The sequence below is a fragment of the Macaca thibetana genome, chromosome X, assembly GCF_024542745.1.
Source record: "Macaca thibetana thibetana isolate TM-01 chromosome X, ASM2454274v1, whole genome shotgun sequence".
NCBI classification, from domain to species: Eukaryota; Metazoa; Chordata; class Mammalia; order Primates; family Cercopithecidae; genus Macaca; species Macaca thibetana.
This window is the reverse complement of record NC_065598.1, coordinates 90,323,719-90,331,372: the sequence shown is the minus strand read 5'-3', so window position 1 is coordinate 90,331,372 and position 7,654 is coordinate 90,323,719. Positions and strand designations below refer to the sequence as shown.

Here is a 7,654-nt window from a genome sequence, read left to right as displayed (position 1 = left end):
TGTGTAAAAATTAACTAAATTCAGCCAGGCTCGGTGGCTCACGCCTGTAATCCCAGCACTTTGGGAGGCTGAAGTGGGTGGATCATGAAGTCAGGAGATCGAGACCATCCTGGCTAAGATGGTGAAACCCCGTCTCTACTAAAAATACACAAAATTAGCTGGGCGTGGTGGCAGGCGCCTGTAGTCCCAGCGACTCAGGAGGCTGAGGCAGGAGAATGGCGTGAACCCGGGAGGCGGAGCTTGCAGTGAGCCAAGACCATGCCACTGCACTCCAGCCTGGGCGACACAGTGAGACTCCGTCTCAAAAAATACGTAAATAAATAAAAAATAACTAAATTCGAAAGAGTATTGTATGGTCTTTTCATAAATTGAGCATTGAAATAAAAGCACAGCAAGGTTATCTTAAGATGCTAATCTGCCCTTTAGCAAAAGGGGTTAAAAGGATTTGTAAAGATTTCACTTTATGGGCAAATTGGTTAAGACAAGATGGAATTTTCTATGAGGTTTCATAAAAAGGTGATTTAACATTAATAAATTTATACAAGGGTAAAATTTGGCTTTAAACAGGATTTTCATGTAATAGTAAAGACTAATAAAAGGTTTTTGCTTTTTGAGTCATTATTTTGGCAAAATAATCAATTTATGGAAATTTGGAATTATATTTTATAACATCAAGTGTTTTAAACCCTAACATTTAACAGGCCTCCCAAAATCAAACCTCAAGTTTCAAAACTGTCTTCTTTGATGCCTGGCTTTCTAGATGGTTCAGAGGGCCCCTGAAACAACCAGAAAAGAGGTAAATGGGATTGTTTGATATGGTTCTTCACATAAAATTACCAAAATGATATTCAATATTCTTCATTATATTTTGATAAATAATACTACTATATGTTCCAAAATTGTATGGGACTGCTAAAATTCTAATGTCTAAGTATATGCTATCAATCATAATTAAGTTCCATTGAAGCCAATCCAAAAGTTCTATGTAGAAATAATTATTCTTTCTGCTCTTATGCAAATAATCAGACCAAGTATAAGACTAAACTTTATTCTACCAGCAACACAATCTTACCATAATTTGTTTTTACCAAAAAGGAGGACTGGAGAGAGAAATTTTGCTCCAAAGCTTATCATGCATTTGTCATTAAATTCTAGTCTCATTGGTTGTTTTTTAAGCTTTTGCCTACATTTTAGAGTAATCCTGCTTATTCTTGTGAATCAAGTGGTGATCCCTTGCACCTTGGAAAAAACAAAAAGTGATGGGTAATGTAAAAATCTGGATCAATATATTAGTTCTGGGCAATTATCCTGCAAATTCTGCCAGGTAATGAAAGTGAATAGGGTGCCCAAAACCCAGAGCTTTCTTTGTTTGGAAAAATAAAACCAAGGAATTTTGTAGACTGTTGAAAGAAAAATTCTGTATCTTGGCAAGTAAAATTTTAGATGGAAATAATCTACTACATTACCCTTGAAGGAATTGCTATACTCACTCTACTATTTGTAGTAGAGCTATACATGGTAGCACTTTCTAACTGAAATATTGGACAGAGTTTCTATTGGTGTAGTATTTTGATTAATTATTATCCTTATGGCAGGGATAATAGTTACCAGCAAAAAGGAGTCAAAAATTTCACTACACTGAGTCTGGTAGAACTTCTTACTGGGTGTGGTAATGTATCACACCCTGGCTATGCAAAGAAGGTGATAAAGGGCACAGATTTTATATAAGAAAGGGTCTTGTATGATAAATACTTGTGTTAAAGATAATACTTGGTTCTTAAAAAGAGGGATGTTTAGGACAAGTTAGAATGTTTAAGGATGTTATAGATGGATCATGAAAGACATGATAGGGTTATAAGAATGGAAAATACTTGTCCTAGAAAGAATGGTTGGTTGTTTAAAAAGAGGGATCTTTAGGACAAGTCAGAAAGTTTAAGCATGTCTTAGATGAGCGTAGAAGTCATAGAGGGATTAATAATTGCAGGAAAGATGTAGCCAAGGTTAACACTAAAGTTACTCTAGCCACCCAAATCTAATGCCACTTATTTTAAAAGGAATCTTACCTTCATATGAACATTTCAGCAACATCTGCTGAAGGCAAACCAGTATTACAACACATTGAAGTTGCTGACAGCAATCAAACTTCAAATGATGCTGCAGACAGAACCACGTATGGACACACCTTCCTTCCAAGGACCCCTAGATAGGCCCCAGGAAGAGCCCTAGCTGCTGTTCCCCACATAATGTCTTTTTTCAGCAAGAAGTAGCCAGAGAGAGTCTTCACCAACATTTCTTAACAGCAGTTAGGGTTACCACTCCAGAAGAGGAAATGATACCGAAGTTAACAAGAAATTACCCAGGCAGATAGTGAGAATACAGAAGTCGTCAGTTAGGTTTCTCTTTTAATGAAAAGCAGCCCCAAATTATTTTTCTGTCTAACAAACAGCAGCCTACAACATTGAGCTGCAGACATAGATGCCTGCAGTGGTGCTAATCATGTTCAAGATGGCGGCTCCATTTTCCCTTCTCTTTCTCAGTCATGTGTAGATTAAGGAGCAGACAAGATGGTGCCAGACAGGGGGAAAGTTTGTTTGCATAATAAGATTAGCCTTTTCCGTGTGCTATGTATAAACATCATACCTAATCGAATCATCCTATAAGCCCTATGTAAATGAGACACCAACTCTGCAAGCCTGACTGTTTAACCTGGCGCATCCGCTGCCAGCTGGTGTTTCCTCTCAGAAGTCCCCTCTCTCTCACTAGAGAGGGAGCTGTTTTCCTTTCTCTTTCTTTTGCCTATTAAACCTCCACTCCTAAACTCCTAGTGTGTGTTGGCGTTCTGAATTTTCCTGGCATGAGACTGACAAACCCTGGGTGTTTCCCCCCAAAATGTATCTGCTTCACCATTAGCAGTTGCAATCCACTCAGTCCTCTTCCAGCCCTATGAAACATTACTCTATATCCTGTCTTAATAAATTTTTCCATTCTGGACTCTTCATATAAAAGTAACCATATAATATGCTGTTTTTTTGTGACTGGCTTCGTTCACTTAGCATAATGTTTTCAAAGTTTATTCACATTGTTACTCGAATGACTATTTCATTTTTTCTGATGGTGGAATAATATTTCATTATATGAATATACTATAACTTGTTTATTCATTTATCAGTTGATAGGTATTTAAATTGTTCTGACTTCCTGGATATTATAAATAATACTGCTACAAACATTTGTATAAAAGTTTTGGTGCAGATGCATGTTTTAATTTTTCTTGGGAATATACATAACTTGAGTTCATTTTCATATTATTCGAATTGTTAAATAAAATATCAAACTGAAATGAAATACTTACTTCTGAAATTACACTTGCTCCCATGCACATTCCAAGTATTCTTATGTGTCTTCTTGAATGATGCTATGTTCTTCCTGGCTTTAAAGTAACTCTTCTAGAATCTCAAAGTCAATCACTACAGTAAGCAAAAAGAAGTGTTAGTCAAGAACATGCTTTGTCTGATACATCTTTTATCTATTCATTTGCTTATACATGTAACCATTATTTCAACATATATTTATTGAGTGCCCAGTCTGTGTCAGGCATGTGCCTGACACTTCTTCTGCATTCACAGGTACATAGTGATCTCAACCATTAATGCATGGAACAATTATAACAGGACATTAATAATAAAGAATGATATTTTCATCTCAATATATTAGGTTGATTCTATGATACAATTAAATTTAATGCAAGGGAAAGATAGCAACACATTTCTATTAAAAATATAAAGGACTTTGCGCTTTTAGTAACTTTTAATCTACTATCATGATTTAGTATTCTCTTACTCAAAATACGAAAAAGGAAGTACTTAAGACATTTAGCAAAATGAGAATAAAGAGGTGAGGCTTTCCATTTTAACCTATAGATTTGTATGATGTAATGTGACATTTTTATTGGAGTAGGAAATTTTAGGTACTTAAAAATGATAACATGCCATATTGAATCCAATGAGGCAGGAAATCTATTTATATACAAAACATTTTGTATATAATGTTTTATAATGACATGAAATATTGTATTCTAGTCAAATGAGCACTCTCTTTTAGGAAAGGAGAGGGAGAGTGTAATGTTCCATACTGGCTCCTTTTTATTTGTTTGGTTCACTTTTCTTTACAGGAATAATTTTGAAATGCTTGACTTTTTTGTTTTTTGCGACAGTGTCCCACTCTGTTGTCCTGGCTAGGGTGCAGTGGCATGATCATATCTCATTGCAACCCTGATCTCCCACCTCAAGTGATCCTCCTGCCTCAATCTCTGTAGTAGATGAGACTACAGGTATGCACCACCATGCCCAGATATTTTTTTTTTACTTTTGTAGAGACACAGTCTCTATGTTGCCTAGGCTGGTCTCAAACTCTTGGACTCAAATGATTCTCCCACTTCAGCCTCCCAAAAGTACTGGGATTACAGGTGTGACACACCGTACCAGCCACATTTGATTATTTATTTGCTCATTTAACTAGAATAAAATCTTTCATGCCAGTTCAAATTGAGTAGTGGCAAAAGGAATCAGAAAGAAGACTAACTTGAAAGAGTCTTTTTATAATGTACAAAATATGAGTGCAGTATTCATATAATACATGGCCCTGGGTGGACTTTAATTGCTAGTACTTTGCTTTTAATTTTTGTATCTCAGGTCAAGCCAAGTTGGATCTGTAATAACATCTGCACAGAAAGAGAGACCCAAACAGAAACCAAAATAAAAATGTAAAACTTTTGACCCTATTAACAGCATAGCAGTAAGGAAATCTGGCTCCTTGAACCAATATACAGGGTCCGCAATCATTGTGCCACAAAGTTTAACAATACTTGTAGAGACTATGAAGCCATCTGTTTCATTTCCTCTACTGAAATCGAGATTTATTGACTTTTCATAGTGAGTAATGCAGAGTATAAAAAATGTTTTATTTTCGTTATTTTAAATATTAAGTCAATAAAATTTTTACCTCCACGTAGAAGTGAGAGCCAACAAAGCAAGTACATTTTTCTTACACTTTTGACAATTAAAAAGTATAGCTTACTTTTATCTGTATGTATAATGCTGTTTGTTTTAGCTTTATGTAACTTTAGGAGTAACCACAAAAGAAGTTGAACATAAGAGAGGAGCCAAGCTAACTTCCTACATACTCAGAAACAGATGTTTCAAAAAAAAAATCAGAATGACATAACGATTTTGGTATAAGCTGTTTCTAGTCATAGCTTACATTCCATTAATTTATTTACTTAGGAAATATTGAACATCTCTATGCTGGGCAAGATGCTAGGACCTGGGGATGGTAAACATGAAAAACAAGCTCTGCTACTATGGAGTTTACAATCTAGAGGAAAGGAGAACGGCTATATGAAATTAAGGTGATTATTATGAAGAAGAAATGTAAGATGCATTGGGAGTCTATGATATTAGCTTTATCTATGGAAATAACTTACATAGGCATGTGAAAAAAGATACACTGGACAATTCATAGGATGCTTTTATTCAGTCTTGCAATGTGGAGAACATTAATAAGGAACATCTCAGAGAAAACAAAGGAAGGGGAGTTGAAGATTTTATAGGCAACTAAACTAAGGAGTTATCAAGGAGGGATAGAGATGAGTCTTTATCAGAATATGAGTGCAGAGTGATCCTTTATGCTAACTTTTTTTTTTTTTTTTCCGAGATGGAGTTTCACTCTCTTGTGCAGGCTTGAGTGCAGTGGTTGGAGCTCACTTCAACCTCCGCCTCCCAGGTTCAAGCAATTCTCCTGCCTCAGCCTCCCGAGTAGCTGGAATTACAGGAGCCTGCCACTGTACCCGGCTAAATTTTGTACTTTGAGTAGTGATGGAGTTTCACCATGTTGTCAGACTGGTCTTGAGCTCCTGACCCCAGGCAATCCATCTGCCGCAGCCTCCCAAAGTGCTGGGATTACAGGCATGAGCCACCACGTCCGGCCCCATTAGTCATTTTTCAAAACACAGAATGGTGGGAGAATTTCTCAACCATTGAAGGTTTTCATGAACAGAGAGCAAAGACAACATTTAGCATTATCAGTTTCTCCCCTTGTTCAAAACAAATGGATACCATTGCTAACTGAAACACTCAGAAATAAGCATAAACCTCTTCAATGGGTGAAAGCAGGCTCTAGGAAATTTTCATAAGGACTTTTGATGGCATTATTTCTGCAACATGTGCTGAGCCATTTGTTGAAAAGTAGTGACAAACTTCAATTGTCTTTTTTTTTTTTTTTTTTTTTAAATATGGAACGCTTCATGAATTTGTGCATCATCCTTGCAGGGGCCATGCTAATCTTCTCTGTACTGTTCCAATTTTAGTATATGTGCGGCCGAAGCAAGCACTCAATTGTCTTATGTTTCTAGAGATAAGACATCTTAAAAGAGAAATGCCTAAAAATTTAAAAAGAGACTTATTAGGATAACAGTTTGTATTAAAAGAAGGCAGGAATAAACCTTGAGGTTAATAGTCCAGTGGATTCCAGGAGCTTGGTGGGAGAAAATATTTCAGTTATGCCTCATTGCTCATTGAGCATATTGAAGCTCTCCAGTTAAGATGTTGATATTCTTGATGACGTTGTTCATAGTGTTGGTTACCTGTACTATGAGGGCATACATAACCTGAGCATTTCACCAATCTTCCACAGTGGAAGTGGTCCACATAACATCTTCTCCAGGGAGAATTCTGGCACGTGCATATTCTTCTTGTGTGGTGATTCCTTAGAAGCGTACAACAAGTCTTGGCCTTAAGCTTGAAGAGCTTCTTTAGATCCTGAAGTAGAGGTAGAGGATAAAGCCAGGAAGCCAGCAGCAAAGCAACCTAAATTTGGTTGGGCTTTGAATGGTCATATTTTAGTTTTTGGTGACCCTGAGTAGGGCAGAAGAGTGAATTAAAAAATTTGTATTAGGAGGATTGTAACCAGATATTGAAGAAATTGGAAAAATTGAAAATTTGGGAAGAATTGACAATTTGGGCAAGTTAACATCATCCTGTCCAATTTTCACATAAGTAATATTAAGATTGGCTTATTCACTGATGGAGGTGTGGATAGGGAGGAGGTAAATTAAATCTTCACCACAAAAGGCAGATGTTGCATATTCATCAGTTACCCTTAATTTATAAAATGTTGCAAAATAGTTCAAAGACAATTAACAAGGCTAGAATCTGAAATGATAAGTGTTTGCTATAGTTAATGCATAATTGTTTATCAAAACAAAAAACTAGAGTAGTCCACCATTATCTAGGAGAGATAAATTCCAAGACCTTCAGTTGGTGTCTGAAACTGCACATAGTACAAAAGCCTGTAATATACTGCCTTTTCCTTTACATATATACCTATTATAAAATTTAATTTATAAATTAGTCACAGTAAGATATTAACAGAAATAGCTAATAATAAAATGGAAAAATTAAAACAATATACTTTAATAAAAGTTATATTATTGTGGTCTCTCTCTCCCAAAATATCTAATCCTATTTCACTTATCCTTCTTGTGATGATGAGATAAAGTGAGGTTAATGATATTGGCATTGTGATGTACATTAGGCCACTATGTATCATCAAAAGGGGGATCATCTGCTTTGGTTGATCCTGGATCATTGAGCCACTA

General features: G+C 36.0%; 1 non-coding gene across 1 annotated transcript; it reads right to left on the bottom strand.

The window, feature by feature from the left end:
* Positions 1 to 6,283: 6,283 nt before the first annotated feature.
* Positions 6,284 to 6,388, bottom strand: LOC126946961 (U6 spliceosomal RNA). Its single transcript, XR_007722823.1, has one exon. It is a non-coding gene; the product is annotated as a U6 spliceosomal RNA (small nuclear RNA).
* Between the last annotated feature and the right edge of the window lie 1,266 nt (positions 6,389 to 7,654).